Source organism: Protopterus annectens, chromosome 1.part2 (genome assembly GCF_019279795.1).
Source record: "Protopterus annectens isolate FY-2018-M chromosome 1.part2, PAN1.0, whole genome shotgun sequence".
NCBI classification, from domain to species: domain Eukaryota; kingdom Metazoa; phylum Chordata; order Ceratodontiformes; family Protopteridae; genus Protopterus; species Protopterus annectens.
This window is the reverse complement of record NC_056727.1, coordinates 327371390-327394401: the sequence shown is the minus strand read 5'-3', so window position 1 is coordinate 327394401 and position 23012 is coordinate 327371390.

Here is a 23012-nt window from a genome sequence, read left to right as displayed (position 1 = left end):
ATGACATAGTCTTCAATACTGATCATAAATACATCAATCAAATTGTCTCCTTTTTGCAACGTGACTTCTTATCATTATGGAACTAGCTTGGCCACAACAAACCTATTATTAACACTTCTAAAGCTTCTGTCATGACATTTTGAACTCCAGAACAACTAAATAACATTAGTACCCTAGCTATTTCTGACCCCTTAGGCAATTCTATCCCATTCAAACAGGAATAAAAATATTTTGGTGTCATTTGAGATGAGCATGTTTCATTCCATAATCACATCCACTCTATCAAACCCAAAGTTTCACTTCAATGGAAGGTGGTCTATAAATGTTCCCACCTACATACACCTGAACCATGAAGTTCCATTGCTATTGATGTTCTGATCCCCATGTTAGAATATATATATTACCTACAATTGCTCCCCTTTCCGAACTCAATACCTTAGCACTACAAACTGCTGAAAATAAAATTCTTAGATTCATTTATATAGTGGCTCCAACTGAAGATGACTGCACTTCCATTAACAATGCTAAATGGCTCTCTGTCTCTGCTAGAGCATCCTACCTGCTCAATCCTCCCTAACATTCAAGCTACTCATTTACCAATATTGCCCTCCTCTTGTTAAGTGATTACTGGTTCATAACTCATCCTACTCATGGCATTCTCACTCAGGTTGAACGGGCCTAGTTTTACCTTTGCTAGTTGTGAAACATCATTCCTAAAGCTATCCCCTGTCTCTTGGAACATTCTTCCCAGTCAAATCACTGAACTACAAGATATCTTAGTATTTAAATCCAGTGCAAGGCATACTTGAAATAAATGTCCATACCTTTGAGATGCTGGATGAAACTTGTAGTACAAGAATATTTCCTCTTTCTTACTATTCTACTGTGTCCTCTAAAGTCTGATTTGATTTAAACTATTTATTTTGCCAACTGTGTTTTTCAGTTCTTGTCATATATGCATATCCTTGCTTTTTGCTTGTTAATTGTTTTTTAATGCAAATTTGAATGTATACTCATTTTGCACTTGTAACTATACTTGTATTGTGTCACCTAATGGCCCAGGTAGACCCTTCCGGTTAGCAAAGTATAAGTAAGTAAAATAAAATAAAATAAATCTAATAACTGGTAATGCAAATTAATGGTTTCTATATTATTATTATTATTATTATTATTATTAGACAACTGGCACAGAATTCTCGACAATAGTAATTTTTTAAAATTTAATAAAAATGTGCATCTTCTAGCAGACTCGTGTAACTCCACAAATTTAGTGTGGTAACAGCCTTTCACTGAGTATCTCAATGTATAGCAGGAACATCAAATGACAAAGATCACCAGTGGCTCTGGTAAATCAGCTTCACATCTAGGAACCCTGTGTATCACAAAAAGTGAGTCACAGGATGAGCAAGTACAAAAACCACAACACAGATACGAGGAGATAGCTATCCTTATCATTAAGGCAGAGGACTGAATTTACTTCTTTATTTGTGAAGATTGAAAACTAAAAATACTTAAACATTACAATATTAATCAACAGTAATAAATAGTCCAAACCTTCAGATGTTAATTCCTCTTCTATGAAGGAACTAAAGAAACAAACTCAAACTGATTTATTCACTGGAAGAACTCAGCTTTAATTTATGATAAGTGCTTTCATCCACCAACTGGACTTCATCAAATCAGCTTTTTTTAACCCATCGAAAACTAATATATACATAAATAGCACAAAGCATCATAAATCAAGACTGACAACCTCATACATAGTAATGAGCCTAGCCTACACCTAAAAGCTAGCCTGATGTAACACGTTGTTTTTTGCAATGCAAACTAAAATAAAAAAATAGAAAAAGTACTAATAAAACAAAACACAAATAAACTGAAATGTTGAACTAGTAACCAGTCAGAAAAGTACAGTTGTGTACACTTACCATAAATGTAGATGTTCAAGTGTATTCACTGTTGCAGTCATCACACTTGGGTTATCTGCCTGCAGGTAGCCCTCAGTCGGCCCGAATACCAGAGACTTAGTATTTCTGCATCAGATGCTGTTGCTCCAGGACTGATGTCAGGTCGTCAGGGGTATAAAAACAGGCAGCTGACACCATCACATCAGTTTTTCTTGCCCCAAATGTCAGGATCCCCCCACTAGGGAGCTAAGTAGTGATGGGGGAAAACACCACCAGTAAAAGGTAAATACCAATACCAATACCCCTGAAAAGGGGGGATGGTAAAAGGCATAGAGAGTTTAGAAAGAGAAAGAGAGAGAAAACCAAGGGGCCGGAGGGAGGGAAACCAGGACTGCAACAGTGAATACACTTGAACATCTACATTTATGGTAAGTGTACACAACTGTACTATGTTCTTCATGTTTCACTGTTGCAGTCATCACACTTGGGTAGATTCCCAGAACTGAAGAAGGGTGGAGGCAGTAAAGAAGAGTTAGGGCTGGCTAGAATGCCTTGCAGGACTGCTGTTGCAAAACCTGTCCTGTATTTGGAAAAGATAGGCAAGTGGTAATTCTTGGTGAAGGTGTGTACAGAACTCCAGGTAGCAGCTTCCAGGATGTCCCTGGTAGGGACTCCCCTGAGAAATGCTGTAGAGGTAGATGTTGCCCTAGTGAAATGTGTTCTGAGCCCCTGAGGGGTTGGTTTCCCATGCTGCTTGTAGCAGAAATGGATGTAATGTGCTATCCATTTGGAAACTGTTTGCTTTGAAATGGCCTTGCCCTCTGTCCCTCTTGCAAAGCTGACTAGTAACTGGTCAGATTTTCTGAAGGGCTTAGTCCTATCAAGGTAGAATCTAAGCTGTCTGTGCATGTCCAAGGAGTGCAGGATCCTTTCCCGTTTATTTTGAGGTTTAGGGAAGAAGGTAGGCAAATGGATAGATTGGTTGAGTGCCACACTGGACACCACTTTGGGCATAAAGGAAGGTTAGTCCTGAGGGAAACCCTGTGAGCATGGAAAATAATGAAGGGTTCCACAGCCATAAGTGCTTGTAGCTCAGACACTCTTCTAGCTGAAGTGATGGCCAGAAGCAAGGCTGTTTTCCAAGAGAGGAATTTTAACTCTGCTGATGCTGCAGGCTCAAAGGGGGGTAGCATGAGCTTTTCCAGTACAAAGTTAAGGTCCCAAGCAGGGGTGGGTGCTATGCTTGGTAGACTTAAGTTGTTTGCCCCTCTCAGGAACTGTTTTATAAGAGGGTGATAGAAGAGAGGAGGCTCAGTGTTGTAATGAGCCGAGATGGCAGAGGCATGGATATTAATGGAGGAGAAGGATAGGCCTCTGTGGATTAGATCTGCTAAGTAATCCAGGATTAGAGGCAGGGAGGGCAGAGTTGTGTCCTCTCCTTTAGAGATTGCATCCAGGAGCAGTACCTTTTCCACTTATCAGCATAGTATTTCCTTGTACTGGGTCTTCTGGCTTCAAGGATGATGTCCAGCACCTGCTTGCTTAGGCTGGTTACTGGGGGAGAATTCAAGGAATAAGCCAGGCTGCAAGATTTAGGGTTTGCAGTTGTGGATGCAAGATCTGTCCCCCCTGCTGAGAGAGCAGGGTTGAGTTCTGGTGTAGGTGCCAGTGTGACACAGTTGACAGACTTCACAGGAGTGGGTACCATTGTTGGCATGGCTGGTCCCGGGCAATTAGAATTGTCCTTGGTCTGTCCTGTTTTATCTTGAGCAATACTCTTGAGAGGAGGGACAGAGGGGGAAAGGCATAGATTGAGAGATGTACCCACTGGAAGGATAGGGCACCCACTATCCAGGCCCTGCTGTGAGGTGTCCTGGTGCAGAATCTTCTGAGCTGGTGATTGCAGGGGGAGGCAAAGAGATCCACCTCTGAGGTCCCCCATTTCTGAATCAGAAGGCTGAAGGTGCATGGCTCTAGTTGCCACTCATGAGGGTCTAGGAAATTTCTGCTTAAATCACCTGCCAGTGAGTTTTGTTTGTCTGGCAGAAATTGAGCTTGCAGATGTACCTGCATGTCCACGACCATGTTCCACAGGCCTGCAGAGTGGGTAAGAGTGGGTTTCCCCCTGCTTGTTGATGTACCACATAACTGTGGTGTTGTCTGTTTTTATTAGCAGGTGTCCTGGTGAGAGCAGGGATCTGAAAGCAGTCAGAGCGTGCTGCACAGCTAGCATCTCTTTCTGGGTGATGTGCAGATGCATTTGACTTGGGCTCCAGTGGCCCTGAATACACTTGCCGTTCATGTGTGCCCCCCAGGCATAATCTGAGGCATCTGTGGTTAGGGTCTTGGTGGCATGGGTTTGAGTAACGGGCAGTCCCTTGTTGTAGTTGCATGCTTCTGCCCACCAGAGGAACTCTGTCCTTAGACAGGGTATGATAGGAATGATTGTTTCCAGGTCCTGAGACTGTTGGCACCAAAGACTTTTTAAGTACCACTGAAGTTTCCTCATATGCAATCTGGCATATGGAATTAGTAGGATACATGAGGCCATGAACCCTAGGGCCTGCAGGATTTTCCTTGCAGATAGCCATTTGAGTAAAATAGCCTGTCAGATAGGCTTGCTTTTCTGGAGTGAGGAATGCCATCTGGGATGCTGTGTCCAAGCTTGCTCCCAGGAATACAATCTTTTGACTGGGGACTAGTTTTGATTTCTTTTCGTTAATGGTGTACCCCAGGGAGGTTAGAAGGTTTTTTACAAATGTCAGGTGCTGCAATAGCATTTCCTGACTGTCTGCCTGAATCAGGCAGTCGTCCAAGTATGGGTACATTTGAATATTTCTCTGTCTGCAATAAGCAATGGCTGGAGCCAGGCATTTTGTGAATACTCTGGGAGCAGTAGATAAGCCAAAGGGAAGTGCAGAGAACTGATAATGCATAGATCCTACCCTGAAGCGTAGATATTTTCTGCACGACTCCCTTATAGGGATGTGAAGATAGGCTTCTTTTAAGTCTAGGGTAACTAACCAGGCATCTTTGGCTAGCATAGGTAGAAGCTGCTGCAGGGTGAACATTTTGAATTTTGGTACCACCAGGAAGGTGTTGAGAAATGAAAGATTTAGGATTGAGCGCCAAGTGCCCTCTTTTCTGGGTACCAGGAAAAGTCTGGAATAGAATCCTTGACCTATCTGTTCTGCAGGAACCGGTTGAATTGCCCTTACAGAGAGTAGGGAATGAACTTGCTTTTGAGCTGATGCCCACTGGTTTAGAGGGAGGTCTGCGAACCCTTTTGAGGTTAGCAGTGAGTGGAAGCAAAATTTGTACCCCTAGGATACAATGTTGATGACCAATTGGTCTTTGATGATGGGGATCCAGTTTTTTGCATGAAGGGCAAGTTTTCCTCCTAGGAGCACAAGCAGTTGGGCAGAGGAGGGGGTGGAGTTGAGAAGGCATTGGGGATTCTTTCTGTAAGGGGGAGGTTTAGCACTCCCTGCTTTAGAGGTAGAGGTACTCCATTGTTTAGATTTCTGCATACCCTGAGACTGTAGTCTGGGGGGGGGGGTCTGTTTCCCCTGGGTCTAGTTTGAGATGGCCTTGAGGGGGCTGGAAAGGACCAATGTTTCGAGGGGCAATGCCTACTGAATCTAGGAGACTGTACTTGCAAGAATTCTTTGACTGTCTGCATAGATTTAGCTTTTTCTTCCATCTTTTTAAGAACATCTTCTGTTGGTGCCAAACAGATTGTCCTTGTTCAAAGGAGCATTTAGTAACTTGGATTTGACATGATATGGCAAGGTCTGCTCCTTAAGCCAAGCATGCCTTCTCAGTACAGAATCAGTGACTGCTGCCCTGCAAGATGCTTTTAGGGCGTCAAAGCCACACTGCAATGTATGCTTGCTGACTTGGCTTGCAGAATGCATAAGCTCTCGCAGTTCTTTATTTTCTGCACAGTCTGTAAAGGTAGCTATTTTTTTGTTTAACAAGTTCCATAACATGTTGTTGGTACTTCAGTATGTGAAACTGACAATTCAAAGCCCTAATGGCAAGAGTTGCAGAGGTATATACTTTCTTACCCCATCTGTCCAAAGCTCTGAAATCCCTGTCTGAATGGGGTGGGATTCTTAGCTGTAGTTGCCTTGATATCTTTAGGCCCCTGGGAAATTATCTTCTGGGTCAGCAGTAGGATTTTTGAAAATAAATTTGTGAGAGACAGGTACTCTGTAGTACCTGTTTGGTTTCCTAGGGGCAGGGGGTAAAGTATCAGGAGTAAGACTGGATTTCATAAAGACATCATCAACAACTCCCGGGACTGGTGGTATTGCTAAAGGCCTGTGTTGTGCCAAGTCTATAAATCCTCTGAGTCTCCTTTTGGACTGAGGATAGTCTTGGCATTCCTAGTGGAAATGCTCTCTTAAAGTATGTAAGGTTTAACCAAAAGAAAAATCCTCTGGTGGAGAGGCACAGGGCACTGTTTTCACTAGTGCTGAGCCCCAGTGCTTAGCAGTGAAAGAAGTAAAAAAAAAAGGAAATAGCTAGGAGAAGCCAGTCAACTAGAAATTATAGATAAGCCCTGTTCAACAGACACTGGCCCATTCAAACCCCCAATAATATACACCTGTCAGGTGGAATGCACCATAGTGAGCCAATCACACAGGTTGCATCTGCAGCACACCGGTATAAGGTATGCATACACCCTACAATCTGATTTTTCCCACATACTCTACACCATTGAAGTACACATTGGGAATTTTAACTGACAAAATATTAGGGGCTGCTGCTGCTCTGCTACATCTGTATGTGCTAGAGGCTGAGGTCAGTGATGATGCTGATGCTGACAATAGGCCTAGACTGAGAAGGAGAAAAGTGTTTAGTAGGGTAACCTTCCAGGGGCTACATGAGCTGGAGATTGTAGAGCATTACAGGGTTGACATGGTGGACATGGACATACTACAAGAACTCACCGAGCTCTGCCACCCTCAACTCAGACCCAGAGCCAACAGAGGGGAACCCATCCCAGTGGAAACAAAGGTATGTGTAGCCCTTAGAATATTAGCTACAGGTACATTTCAAAGACCAACTGGGGACAAAACGGGGGTCTCACAGGCATCTGCATCCAGGGTAATCCACCATTTCCTGGATGCCATGCAAGCATATCCCAGTGAGCACATTTATGTACCCCGCCCCCCTGATGAGGGGGCCAGCAATATGCATCTCTTCCACCATGTAGCACACTACCTTGAGGTACTGGGTGCCATAGAGTGCACTCATGTCCACATCAAAGTACCACCCAGTGAAGAGGGTAGAGTATATGTGAGCTGTAAGGTGTATCACTCCATCAACTGCCAGGTTGTGTGCAATGCCCAGGGCATTATAATAAATGTGTGTGCTGGCAGCCCTGGCAGTTATCACGACTTCCACATCTGGCATGCATCACAGCTGTTGATCCAAACAACAGAAGGTAGAAACCATGACACAGCACGACCGAGTAAAACTATTTAATCAAATGAAGCTTCATTTGATTAAATAGTTTCACTCAGTCGTGCTGTGTCGTGGTTTCTACCTTCTGTTGTTTGGATCACCAGTTTGTCATTGCCTGTTTCGATTTTTAGTTTATTTGTATGCATCACAGCTGTACCAGACATTTGCCAGGGGGTACATCCCATATGACCATCTACTGGGGGATGCTGGCTACTCACTTGAACCATGGATGATGACACCCATCAGAAATGCACACACACCAACCAAAGAACACCATAGTGAGGCGCACGAACAAACTAGAAACATCATAGAGCATGTGTTTGGGCTTCTCAAGTCACAGTTCCGCTGCCTCAATATATCTGGTGGAGCCCTGCAATACTCTCCAGCCACTTGTGCACACATGTTCACAGTATGTGCCATGCTGCACAATATGATCCTGCAGAAACAACTGCAGCAGGAACATCACAGGGAAGGGACACACAGCCCCCCCCACTAGTGCCAAGGTCCCAACAGTCACAGGGGGACTTAGAGGAGGAACCCCCTGAGCCTGTCCCTGTAGGCAGATGTAGGCATGCCCACTGTGCCCTGGCCTTGGCAAGGAGGCAATGCATAGCACATGCACTGACATCCTAGGGACCTAGGGACTGACACCTCACTCCGACTCACATACTTACTAAAAAGGATGCCAGCCACAACACACAACCTGTACCTTAACATGCATTGGCTGTGTACTGGATGCATCTGACAGAGTCAGCCCTGAAGCACCATTATATCCACTGCTGCAGGCACAAGGTAAATCAATCGTAATTACAACAAATGCATGGGGTACTACACTATGGCAGTATAGGCATGCACCTGCTGCATGTATGTAAGGGAATAGAGTGGGCTACCAGGATAGCGTCAGACAACTGACAACTATGAGGGACAACAGGAACTCTGTGCCCAATACTGGCTGTCCCATAATATGCAGTAGGCCCCAAGCCAGTAAAACTCACTGCACTATGCAAGGGAATTACAAACAGTGGGGTCATAGGACAGATGCATGACTGTCAATGCTAGAGTCCCCTACCCCTAACACACCCATGTTCCCATACAACTGCAGTAAATTATGCTTGCAAGGTAATAGCAGCAGACCACACAATCCCAGGGCTGTCCCAATCAACCTGGTGACATGTTCTATTTCCACAATATGCAGGGTTCAATGTGCTATGTATGTCTGTGGTTGATAGTGTCAGGAATTAAACTGCACTGTCTAGTGGCTGTCGTGGCTTAGTGAGCTAAATACCTTACCACAGCTGATGGTGCTCATGGTTTGAAACTGGCTGTGCCTACTATTTTGCATGTGAGCTACACCTATGGTAGAAGTTCTACAGTATGTCCATATGTCACTATTTGTTACTGTGGGAAAGCTGGACAAAGTCAGAGACAATGGAGGAACAGGGGGGTCACAGATAAGGACAGTACACAGCTCTGAGTAGCCTAGACAATGGCTAGTAGAGCAGCAGGTTGTAACAAGTCAGCGTAGCAGCAGGATGTCAAGGGTGTCACGTAACTGTGTCAGTACTTACAAAAAGTCAATGGGCATCATCATACCCCTCAAATGTAAGAGTGTCACAGAGTGTCCATATTTTTGCCTCATATATAAGGTCTGTTTTTCATAACATTGCATTTTTATGGCCAACTACTGGTGAATCACCAAAGGTTAATGTGAGAAAATAATGGCAGACAGTTGAGATGCACATTTCATACCCATCAGAATATTTATACTAATACAAAATCTGTATTCTACCAACTGTCTAAGTTAATAAGAGCAATTTGAAATACTTGTCCCTATGTTTATGCCTGTCTCTGTGTCCCACTTTTATACATGGCTTTTTCCAGATCTCTGGCTCTAAGAGGTTGAGAGGTATGAGCACCTTCAAACACTGAACCCCACCCAGTTTGGGTTCGTGAAGGGCCAATCTTGTCTCCTGAACCTGATTGATGTCTTCAAATCAGTCTCCAGAGCTGTGGATGAGGGTAAGGCAATCTACACAGCCTATCTGGACCTCACCAAGGCCTTCAACATCATCCCCCACTCTGGAATCATAGATAAACTTACTAAGCTGGGCATAAATCCCTATGTCACCCGATGGGTTGCCAACTGGCTTACTGACAGAACCCAGATTGTAAAAGTAGCCGACTCCAAATCTAGCTCCAGACACGTGACAAGTGGCGTACCTCAGGGTTCAGTCCTGGGACCACTCTTGTTTGTCATCTACTTCTCTGAAGTACAGGCCAACACTAAAGGACTCTGGCTAACAAAGTTCGCAGATGACTGCAAACTGGGAGCCATTATTGAATCCCCAAATGATGTGGATATTCTACACAGGGATATTACAGAAACAGATGCTTGGTGCCAGAGCCATGGGCTCAAGCTTAATCCCAAGAAATGTATAGCTGTCCCCTTTGGGAAAAAGCATGTACCCATGAATTACCACATAGGTGGCAGTACACTAAACACCGAAAGTGTGATGAGAGACTTAGGGACACAGGTGGACAGTGGTCTCACCTTCAATAACCACATCACCATAACAGTCAGAAAATCCTTCTATGTGGCACACATCATCACTAAGGGCTTTTCATCCAGCTAAAAGGAGATCATTGTCCCACTGTACTCATCCCTCATTAGACCCATTATAGAAGAAAATGCCTCGTTTGGTATGTACCTCACAAGACATCTGCAACAGCTGGAAAGGCCGCAGAAATACCTCACTAAAAGAATCATAGGCCTAAAGCAGATGCCCTATGCTGACTGTCTAAAAAAACTCCAGCTGTACCATGTGGCATATAGTCTACTCAGAGGCGATCTCTGCTTAACATACAAGGCCATGTCAAACCCTGAGCTGTTGGACATACTCCACTTAAATAAATCCCAATCCCTCAGAGCCACACACTCCAGGGATCTAAAACTTGTCATCACAATAAACAAAACATGCTGGAGGGATAGGTTCCTGACCCAGAGACTCCCCATACTCTGGAATAGACTGCCCATACATGTCAAGCAGAGTGCCTCCTTGGCCCTCTTCAAAAGGAACCTTCACGATTGTATGGGAGATAGAAAATTCACCCCAGGGATCATGTCAGTTACCCTGCTAGACAGGGGTCCAGGGAAGTAAATATTGTGGGAAGAAATATCCGGGATATTGTTTGGCTAGGCTTGTATAGGCCCTAGGACCGATAGCCTAGTACCAACCTATGAACCTGTGTAGCCGTATAATAACAGTACAACACAAACCGTCTAAGGACCAGAGCAGACATATGGGATGCAAGGCTAGTCATTCTGCAAAACAGGTACAGTCAGAGGTGTGAAGTCTGTAACCCTGTGCATGGTGTTACATCACAAACCCCAGTCACACCATACCTACAACTACATAGAGCAGCAACTGGAGGGAAAGCCAGGAAGTGGAGCAGGGCAGGACAAAGGCCCACATATAAGGAAAAGGAGGAACTAATGGTCAGACAAATGTAGAAAGTAAGAGTAGAACAGTTTGTGCAGTAGCATGGGTCCCAGGCAGTGTATGGAGTCAGTAACCCAAATGTCTGTCAGCTGTTCCTCATGTCAATCTACAATGATCTGCCACTGATGTACCAGGAAATCATATTGCTATGTAAAATGTACCAGACATATGATGCAAAACCCTGTTCATACTAATACATTCAGTACACACCCTAGATATCAGTCAGATATTACGGACAGTACACAGCCAGGAAATCCCTCATGCATCATATCAGTGAGGTGCTGGACTGTCAGGTGCAGCAGCCAATTGTCTGTAGCACACACACTCCCGAACTGGAGTACAGGTAGGTCAGACCTGGAGTCCCCTTGTAAGTACTGATGGTCACACTGGGCATGTTTCTACACTTAGTAGAATTTTAGCCCATGTCTGAAGGCACATATGATTATAGAACTGAGATGTCCATATATCTCTCTGTGCATACAGACAGCTATGTATACTTAACTGTCAATCCCTATCCCCAGCAGACCTGATTGCCCTTATCAACCAGTATGTGGCACATAAGATATATATGGATCTGTAGAGTTTTATATATATATATATATATATATATATATATATATATATATATATATATATATATATATATATATATACAGAGATAGAGAGAGGGGGAGAGAGAGTGATGTATTGCTGCAGCCACTTATACACTAAGTGTAACCAGTGGCATGTGCAATTAGTACAGTGGCTGTAGTAGTAGGTAGGTAGGGGGTTCTAATCTCACATCAGCCATCTTGTGTGTTTATGTGGATATTCCACAGACAGCAGTATACACATGCCCAGCAGGCATATGTCTGTGCAATGGTCACTCCTTTTATGGTCCTGTGACCAGTGTCCTCCACAATAGTGGCCTCCCTGTCAACAGCTGTTGATGTCATCCACCCCACCAGCAGTGGCAGACACTCTCCAAACACATAAGCTCTGTGGTGCATGCTATAACTATGTAGCACTACAGTATATACAACTATTATTTATTTATTTATTTATTTGTTTATTGACATTTGTTAACCGGGTTGGTCCAGCTAGGCTTGTGGCCCATTTTTAGTGGAGACCTGGGGAGAAAACCTCCAAAAAAAATTAAACAGTTTACAGAGAATCAAACATTTGAATCAAAAATATGGTCACAATCAGTTATACAAGAACATTAGAGAGACAAACCAGAAATGCAAACACATGATATATACATATCAATATTTTTACAGACTAAAAAATATATTTACATAGTTACAAAAAGAGTCAAGTCCAACAGTATTGATTGTAGAGTTTAATAAGTATCCACAATAGTGGAGTACTTAGCTGTATGTGGAGGGACAGAAAAGGTATATGGTAGGGTTGTGGGGAGCTTAAGTAAGGGCTCGACAAGGACATGTTTTGGAGGTGAGTAGGTGAAGTTTGAGTTTTTCTTTAAAGTGGGATGGGTGAATAATGGAACAAATGTCTCTTGAGAGTTTGTTCCAGGCTTGGGCGATGGAGTGTTTGTATAGGAGTTTGCCAGCTATTTTTTGGGGTTGGTAGATTTGTAGTAGTTGCTGATTAGAGGTATGGAGAGTCCATGGAGAAGTGTAGATATAGATGAAGGAAGAGAGAGCAGGGCAGGATGAAGGTTTGTAAAGAATAAAGTGTAACATTTGAAGTTGTGACAGCAGTAGAAGATGGGAGAATTTTAACCAGTGGAGAATATTTAGGGCAAGGCAGTGATGTGTATTGTATGGAGAGTTTGTGATAAATCTAGCTATCTTGTGTTAAGTTTGTTGGAGTTTGTTTAAAGTAGTGGTTTGGATGTTGGTGAGTACTGGGGCAGCATATAGAAGGGGGGGAGGAGAAGAGCTTGTGCAAGGGAAAGTCTGACATTTGTAGTTAGATATTTTTTGTTGTGATACAGTAAACCAAGTTTCTGGTGAGTCTTTTTTGTGCTTTGGAGGATGTGTAAGTTGAATTTGAGTTCATCTATGATGACTTCAAGGAGTTTAACGTGAGCTTCAGGTTGGATAACAGTGTTATTAGAGAAAGTAATAGTAAAGGTGGATTTGAGGTGAGAGAGAGATTGGAGGAAAATAATAAGAGTTTGGTCTTTTTAGGGTTGAGAATGAGTAGATTCCTGGGCAACCACTGTTCAGTGGATAGGAAGGCCTGTTGCGTAAGAGTGTGAAGACTGGAGATATTGTCTGAGATGGAGATGAGAGTCGAGTCTTCTGCATATTGAATGAGGGAGGATTGCTTACAAGAAGTATAGAGATCACTGGTAAAGACATTAAATAGGAGGAGACCCAGGATGGAACTTTGTGGTACCCCGATTGGGACAGGTATGAATGGAGAAGTGGAAGAGAGCCATTGAACAGATTGTTGCCTGCAAGATAAGTAACTGGAGAACCACGCAAGGGATTTAAGAAGATAGAGTGAGGTCAGCAAGTTTAGATAGCAGTAGGGGACGGGAAACTGTATCAAAGGCTTTGGAAAGGTTAGGCATGATATGAGTTTGTTATTATCTAAGGGCTCAGCAATGGCATGTGTAAAGGATAAGAGGGCAGTAGTTGTGCTGTGGTTGGGAGGAAAATCATGTTGAGTGGGAGTAATGAGGTTATGCTGGAGGAAGTAGTTGTGAGAGGATGCATTTTTCGAGAATCTTAGAGAGGTGAGATAGAATAGCTATAAGCTGGTAGTTAGATGGGTCTGTAGTTTCCACCTTTATGCAGGGGAATAGTGAAAAAGGATTTCCATAGGGGAGGGACAGTGGATTCATGACTAGATCTATTGATTAGTATAGATACTGGATAGGCAATGGAGTCAGCAGCAAGTTTGAGGAAGGTAGGAGGTAGACTGTCAGTGGAGGGAGAGCAGGGTTTGAGTTTGTGAAGAAGAGATCTGATGTAGGAAGCAGGAACTAGATGTAAAGAGAATAGTTGCTTGTTAGAAGGATTGGGAAGGGTAGGCAGAGAAGCTGTGCTACAGTTTGAAGGTATGGGTGTTTGAATGGTTTCAATAAAGTGTTTATTGAGAAGAGTAGCAGTTTTCCAGAGGAGATGCATTTGGATAGGGGCAGGAAGTTGAGGGGCAGCCTGAAGACAGAATTTTGTTAATAGCATACCAGAACTTGCGAGGGTTGGATTTGTCATTGAATTGAGCAGAGTTATAAAAGGACTTTTTGTCATTATTGATTTGTTTTTTTGTAAGATTTCTAAGGTGTCTATAATTATGTAGCAGAGTTAATTCCTTTGTTTTGATCCAGGCTTTCCAAGCTCTATCTCTTTTTAGCATAAGGGACCTAGTTTCTTTTGAGAGCCAGGGAGCATAATTGAGTTTTATTTATTATTTTATTTGTTGTATGACTCTGAAGAAACCAGTGTATCTGATGAAAGCGCTCAGTCGGAGTACTTGTTTGGATTAAACAGTTACTTTTACATCTGTATCCAGTTCGTGGTCTTTGCCTCATTGTCTACTCCTTTAACTGTGGTTGATCTCATTTTTTCATTTTCGCGTGGATAAAATAGAGTTGAATTGGACTACATTAAAATTAGATAGTTTTCAGCAATCTCAATAAAGGTGGGATTTGGGGGGTTGGATGGTGTATCTAAGGACCGAGGTGGGGAGGTGGTCACTAAGTTGGTCTGGTAGGGTAGTGGTGTTGTGGTAGTGGTGAGGGGAGTTGGTGAGTATCCAGTCAATTATGGAGCCAGAAGATGAGTTTTTACGGACAAAGATATCAGTTGATGGAAACCATGCAGGTTGATGCTGAGTTGTGGAGAGTCAGTTTTAAGTTTAGACCAATCTAGGTTAACATCACCTAAGATGAGGGTTTCATAAGGAATATAGTGGGAAAACCAACATAAGATATTCTCTAAAGTGGATGAATTGTTTCCAGGAGGGATATAGATGGTGGCAACAGCTAATTTGTTGTGAGGGTTAAGGTGGCAATTAAGGATGATGAGTTCAGCTGGGTGAAAGCCAGGGATGGGTGTGGGGAAAGGTGAAAGATTGAGGCTATTGGAGTGAAGGATAGCTACACCACCCCCTTTCTTTTGGGAATTTATCAGAGCAACAGATATTATAGCCCGGTGGGAGAATGTCATTGTTAGTGATATGTGGCTTAAGCCAGGTTTCAGATAAGGAAAGGATGTGAGGGTTTGTATGCATTATCCAGGCATGGAAATTGGTGATTTTGTTGGTTAGACTTTGAGTATTTAGAGAGTATATTGCCAGGTGCTTGGACATGGATGAGTTTAGTGTAAGAGGCTGGGTATGGTGAGAGGTGTTTGGGGAAGGAAGTGAGGTAGAAGATAAGGGGGATGTGTGATTGAGGGGAGAGGAGGGGCAGGGTTGGGGTGGACATTCGCAGATATGAGTAAGTTATTAGTGGGAAGAAGGAGTACAGTAGTACATAGATGTAGCTTGTGTAACTTGGGTTTAGATTTGTAGGTAGGAGGGTGGATTTGCAATATAGACAGTTTGTGAAGAGAAAAGGTGGAGAGGTTGAAAAGGGCTGGGAATATATGAAAGTAGGAAGGTGTAGAATGAATGTCAAAGGTATAGGAGGTAGGAGAGCATAAAAGAAAATAAGGAAGGTGTGAGTGCTATGAGGTTAAAGCAGAGAGAAGAAGTAGGAGTGAGATGGTAATGATAAGGTGTTTCATTTTTTGATGGAGAGTGTAGGGGTTATAGACAGGGTGTAATAGTAGGGGAAGGAAGAGATGTATTTGGAGTCTGACAGGAAGTAGTTTGTCAGTGGATGTTGGGGAAGGAAGTTATAGAGGGTTATAGACAGGGTGTAAGAGTAGGCAAAGGAAGTGTGTGTGTGTGTGTGTGTGTGTGTGTGTGTGTGTGTGTGTGTGTGTGTGTGTGTGTGTGTGTGTGTATGTAAGCATATCCCTTGCAGCAGTGTGGCTGTCTTGGCTGTGTGTGTGTGATGGTTATCCCATTTTAAGAGTCTGTGCAAACCTGTTACCTCCCCATTGGCAACCCATTAAGGGCCTACTGATGTCCTCCACCATAAAAGCACAGTTAGACACACTTCCCAATGCAATAGCTCCATGGCACCTGTGATATGTACATACTAGTATAGTGTAGATAGATAGGGGTTCTAATCTCAATACCGGCAACTCTGTAAATGTAGGTGTGTGTGTAAGCATATCCCTTGCAGCAGTGTGGCTGTGTGTGTGTGTGATGGCTATACCATTTTAAGGACTTGTGCAAACCTGTTAACCCCCCCATTGGCAACCAATTTAGGGCCTACTGATGCCCTCCACCTTAGAAGCACAGTTAGACATGCTCCCACCACAGTAGCTACGTGGCACATGCAATATGTATATACTATTATAGCGTGGAGAGGTAGGGGGTCTAATCTCAATACCGGCAACTGTGTGATTGTATGTGTATATGTAAGCATACACCCTGCTGCTGTGTGGCTGTGTGTGTGTTTGTGTGTGTGTGTGTGTGTGTGTGTGTGTGTGTGTGTGTGTGTGTGTGTGTGTGTGTGTGTGTGTGTGTGTGTGAGATGGTTATACCATTTTAAGGGCCTGTGCAAATCTATTAACCCCCCATTGGCAACCCGTTTAGGGCCTACTGATGTCCTCCACCTTAGAAGCACAGTTCAATATGCTTCCAACACAATAGCTCAGTGGAGCATGCAATATGTATGTACCACTATAGTGTAGATAGGTAGGGGTTCTAATCTCAATACTGGCAACTATGTGAGTGTATGTGTGTGTGTGGTGTGTGTGTGTGTGTGTGTGTGTGTGTGTGTGTGTGTGTGTGTGTGTGTGTGTGTGTGTGTGTGTGTGTGTGTGTGTGTGTGTGTGTGTGTGTGTGTAAGCATATCCCCTGCAGCAGTGTGTGTGTGTGTGTGTGTGTGTGTGTGTGTGTGTGTGTGTGTGTGTGTGTGTGTGTGTGTGTGTGTGTGTGTGTGTGTGTGTGAAGGTTATACCATTTTAAAGGCCTGTTAACCCCCCCACAACCTATTTAGGGCCTACTGATGTCCTCCACCTTAGAAGCACAGTTAGACATGTTCCCAAAGCAACGGCTCCATGGCACATGTGATATGTATATACTACTATAGCATAGATAGGTATAAGTTCTAATCTCAATACCAGCAACTGTGTGAGTGTATGTGTGTGTGTGTGTGTGTGTGTGTGTGTGTGTGTGTGTGTGTGTGTGTGTGTGTGTGTGTGTGTGTGTGTGTTATGTAAGCATATCTCCTGCAGCATTGTGGCTGTCTTGGCTGTGGTATGTGTAATGGTTATACCATTTTAAGGGCGTGTGTAAACCTGTTTAACTCCCCCATTGGTAACCCATTAAGGGCCTACTGATGTCCTCCACCTTTGAAGCACAGTAAGACATGCACCCAGCTCAATAACTCTGTTGTTCATGCGATATGTACATACTACTATAGTGCAGATAGGTAGGGGTTCTAATCTCAATACTGTCAAGTGTGTGTGTGTGTGTGTGTGTGTGTGTGTGTGTGTGTGTGTGTGTGTGTGTCTGTGTGTGTGTGTGTGTGTGTGTGTGTGTGTGTGTGTGTGTGTGTGTGTGTGTGTGTGTGTGTGTGTGTGTGTGTGTGTGTGTGTGTGTGCATATCTCCTTGCAGCAGTGTGGCTGACTTGTCCATGTGTGTGCAACAGTTGTACCATTTTAAGGGCCTGTTAACCCCACCAGTGGCAACCTTTACAGCATGTCAGATGTCATCCACCTGAATAGTAGTGGCAGGCACTGCAAGAACATATAAGCTCCGTGGCACATGTGATATGTATGTAGCACTATAGTATGTGCAACAAGGCAGGTAGGAGTCCTACTCTCAACATGAGTTCATGAGTGTGTCTGCATGTGTGTCCATATATCCCCTTGCAGCAGTGTGACTGCATTAGTATCACCACCTGTCCCACTGTGCAGTTTGCAGTCCATGTTTGGACAGGTGTATCCTGTGAAAACAACTTAATCTATACATGTGTCCTGAGAGTGCAGAGCACCAAATATGTCTTACATTTTTGTAATAGTTGCATAAAACAGTCATTTTGCATCAGAAACGCTGTAATGTTATGAGAAATAGCATAATCTAGGCAAATGCTACAAAAATAGGCTGTCATATTGGCAAACAGTGAGCAGACCTATCCTTTGCACTTGCCATGGGTATATTTTGCCCTGGCATCTCTTACAATACTACAAGAAGTGTCCCACATTGGCCATTTGATAAAGTGGCAACCCTACTCTGTCTTGCTTATGTGTGTGCAATATGTATACATGTTGAGGCCCTGTGAGTAGCTGCTGCTCCTAAATTACCCACATGCATCTAGGCATGAATACTAATCACCACCAACCACAATTGTAGGTACTGACCAAGGCTGTGGCACATGTAAGCTCTGTGCTGTCTGTCATTGACCCATCAAATGATGTTGGCACACTGCAACAGGGTCGTACACCAAGTACAGACTGGTGGCAAGGTTCTGGCCTCAAGCTAAATGCAAACAACTGCACCATCATACCATTCAGTAAGGACGTCGCCCCATTGATTGCCACATCAATGGAAACCCCTAAACACACAATCTATGTTAAGAGACCTGGGTACTCAGGTTGATAACAATGTCGCACTCAGCCATCATGTAGCAGCAGTGGTCACAAAACCTTGTACATGGTTCACCTGATAGGTAAAGGGATTGCATACAGAAAAAAGGTGGTCATTACCTCTGTATAGTCCTCAGTCAGTAGAACAATAAGTTAGTACAACACCCTGTTTGGTATTTACCTCTCCAGACATTTGCACCAAGTGGAAAGGTCATAGTAATACCCACAAAGGTAATCCATGGCATCCAACACCTGTCCCATGTAGACAGGCTCGAGTCAGTAGTGCTCCACATGGTATTGTACAGGTTGACCAGAGGTGGGCTGTGTCACACCTACAAGGAAATCTTGGACCCTGGCATTCAACAGCTACTCCATATATACAAGTCTAACTCTTCACACATTACCTGCATGCTGGATGCTGTCACTAAATTCCCTAGTGATGTGGACATCCCCCAAGAGGGTCTCACGCAGACACATGACAGGTGGCAGACACATGACCACCATGACATTCAGCATCATCCCCTCTGGGGAGAGTGATGTCCCCACATATTATCACACACCATCATAAGCACACAATCAGTTGAGAGTGATTTGTGCACACAAGTTGATGGCAACATGACGTTTGACCACCATGTTGCTTCTGTTGTAAGGACAGTCTTCTACATGACCCACCTCATACATAAGGGTATGTCATCCAGGGACATGGGGTTCATAACATCCCTGTATTCCCCCCTAATAAGGCCCAGTAGTGAGTATAATTCCCCTCTCATCATGTATCTCACAAAGCACATGCAGCAATAGGGTAGATCACAGAGGTTCCTCACCAGGGAATACCAGGGCTTCAAACATCTACCATACACATATAGGCTATAACCCCATCCCTCTGCCACTGTCATTCAGACTCCTCAGAGGTGACCTCTGTCTGGCATACAAGGTGATCACAGAGTCCATCTTGATGGAACTGGTCCACAACTGCAAATCAAGCTCCACTCTATTAACCTGCACACATGCCCTCAACCTGGTCTGTGACATCAACAGGACCTGTTGGTAGGTCAGATGTGTATCCCACACACTCACCCAGGTGTATAATAGACACCCTGTCCACATCAGGCAGAGTACCTATATAAACCTTTTCAAGGGAAACCTGGATGAATGAATGGTTAACAGGACATACACCCTTGGGATACCATCTGTGTCCCTGTTGGAGTATGACATCAGGTGCTGACTTGGATATACATAGGCTAAACTCCATCCTAGGCTTATGAGGGCCTCAGTGCCAATAGCCCAGTAATCTTGAATGATCCTAAAAAAAACATTTATGGCCCTGTGTGCTGTGAAGGACTGTGTTGTTAACTGTCCACACGCATCACTGCCATTTACTGTGGTGTGTCTCCTATGGGCAACATACCAGTACCATGTCATACAGCCACCATTCAAAAATAGGTGAGTGGTACTACAGGTATATGGTGACAGTCCAGCAGCATCTGTGCAACACAATTACAGACAGCACTGAAAAAATGTTGTAGGGTATCATTCTTGCTGGTGTCCAACATCTGCAGTACACAGATGTTTGCAGAATGTGTACATGTGCCTGATATATGTGTACCCTCTGCCAGACAAATGTGGATGTCTGGAAAACAGTCGGACAATATGTAATGGTTGTTTCCAAACAGTGGGGAATCTAGCTATCACATGCCAGACACCTCAGCAAACAGTTATGGTACTTTAATATCTGGTACTGTATTCATTCCCAAACGTTGCATGCTGCATATGTACACTCAGTTGCTGAGGTGGAGCCTGTGTCCACCCACTAGTACTGGCTATCACCTGTTGTCCTGCTGTAGGCGGTCAACAGGTATGCTAGCCATAGGTCACAGGCAATAATATACAGGTGTTGAGTACATAGTGACCTAGCCAGAGTATATCAGGAACAGTCAGGAACACCTGGACAATGTTTGAACTATACCTGTGTGACATTCACAGACTAAAAGGAGCAGAGTGACAGTACATCATGTGATATTCCAGCTGTATCCACCAATACTGACTGTCACTATTGTCTAATACACAATCCAGTAACATTCGTACATGAGCTGACCATTGCTGGGAGGACTCAGGGTCCAGAGCTGTGATCTATGTCACAGCAGACAGAGCCAAAAGGGAAGCCTGTAGTTGCTGGACAGCTGACTAAGAGAAACATGTCATTCCAAGATATTTATCACAGACCTCTATTGTTGTACTCCCTATTCCCATGACTGCATCCCCCCAACTGTGTCCCATTACATGAGGAATACTATTGCATACCTGGTATAGTGCTGTACTCCTGTATGCACAGAAATCCTGTGTTAGAATGCTAGGATAGTGCAGTCTGTCATCATAGAGAAAGTCTCAGACCTGTGTACCATAAGCAGCAGCTTGCCTTTTGCAGATAATGCTCACGAACAGCTGATTGCCTGTGTGCCAGTCTGTGGCTCAGACTTGCTAACTGCATCCAGAAAAACTGGTTTGCATTTTCATTAGCCAAAGTCATGGCAACCCAGTGCTGTATTTAAGGCCTTTATGTAGGCCTTGGCCCTTTTCCTGGCCTGTGAGAAGGATATTATCGAGGTGTGTGGACTACAATATCACAGAGTTGGTTGAAATATTGTCGACTATTTGGATTTATGTGGTATGTCCACAGTTTTGTATGCTATGTTTGGCCATTGTGAACAGACTTTCTGATTATGTGGCAGTTCACTGTTTAACAATGTGGGTTGTGGTCAGTAAGGTGACAGACAGATGTGAGTTTCATACGTCATTTGCATCAGAATATGCATGCTGCTGCAGTAGCAGCTGGTCTTATCAGCTGTGTGTGTATGCAGGGGAGACTTTAACACATGGTCCCATAGTTGACCATTCCCCTCACCCTATTCTGTATAGGTGTTGTGTGGATTCCCTGTTCCAGGTGTTTGGGAGGTATGTTAGGTCTGTAGCAGGTAGCTGAACATACTGATGCATACGTTGCAGGCTGCAATTGCTGCATTCTGGCCAGGAGTCATACTGGGGATTGTGAACACATTGTGGGACAGCAAGCTGTATATGTGAGTGAGGGAACACTGTCAGCTGTGCCACAGCATGGCCAGGGTGTGGGTACCCATAACCGTCCAGGTGAGGCTTGTGCCTCTGGTACATATGTTATGTAACAGTGCCTTCCAGAGAGTGGCAGGTGACATTTAGGACACCTATGCATATTTGGAAAGTGTGTCCCAACCTGCAGGCCTTTGAGATGCTAATATGGATGGCAGCAAACAGTTCTGCTTACAATTGCATGGCTCAGTCATTTAATTGTTTTGACAACCATGTACTTGACATGCAACACAGTGGAATGGAAGCCAGGACTGTGGGTGGAAAACTGTTAAGCATGCTAGGAATGTAACAGATTGAGCTATGGACTCAGTACTATAGAATGTGTGTTTGCAAGACATATGTGCATGCATACAGCCTGTTACACAGGATTGGCATGAACATGTGTGATCGGATGTGTATGACATGGCACTGAACTGTCTGTCATGATTGCATAATCTCAATGTGTACTGACTTGCCAGTACATTAGCACAAGGCATAGATTGTGTGACAACTGTTCCAAATGTAGGTGGAACAATTGTGGACATTCTACAACAGTCTGTGCAGTTGTCAGCTGTATCTGCTATCCTAGGCCTCATGTACATCCATCAACATTTATTTGTCTGTGTACTGGTTTGGTGTCTGTATCACAGTCCCAAGTACGTTGTCATTTTTCCCATTATATGTACAAGCTGTGTGTCACTGGCAATAAGGATATGTTTATGGAAACACCTATTGTATGTCAGAGCTGAGTGGCCTAGTGGCCTAGTGGGCTAATGCATAGTGCTGTAGTTGATAGGGTCCTGTGTTTGAGACTTAGCAGGGATGACCTTTTTTCTGATGCGCATCACTGATGATCAGGAAAAGTTTATGGAAACACCTATTAATCTTCAAAGCTGAGTGGCCTAGTGGGTTAATGCACTATGTCATAGTTGGCAGGGTCCTGGGCCCGAGATTTTGCAGGGTGATCATTTTGCTGATGTGCAGAACAGTGTCAGAAAGACAGAAGGTGATTAAAGCTGTTTGAAGCAGCTTTAAGTGCATTTGAGTGGGTTTGTGCTTAGCCTCACTTAAACCTGTGGTATTTTCAAAAAAAGAAAAGAGAAAAGGGGTGCTAGGAAAGTGGTGAACTGGGGGCAAACAGGGGGATAAACAATGTGAAATGCAGGTAGGGCTGTGCAGGATGGGTGTAGGAAAGAACCATAGCCCTCTATTTCTTCAACAGCAACAGCTGTGCAGGTTGTGGACAGTTTGGAATTTGGAGCCTCACATCTCAGAGCGAGGGGTGTGGGTGACATAACTTTGTTGATTAATTGCTGTAATGATTGACTGTAATTAATGTAAGTAGGGGCAAAATGGAGAGCTATGTATGGGGTGATATTTGTTTGTAGGACAGATCCCCCCTTTTTTTTGTAAGGAGAGAGTG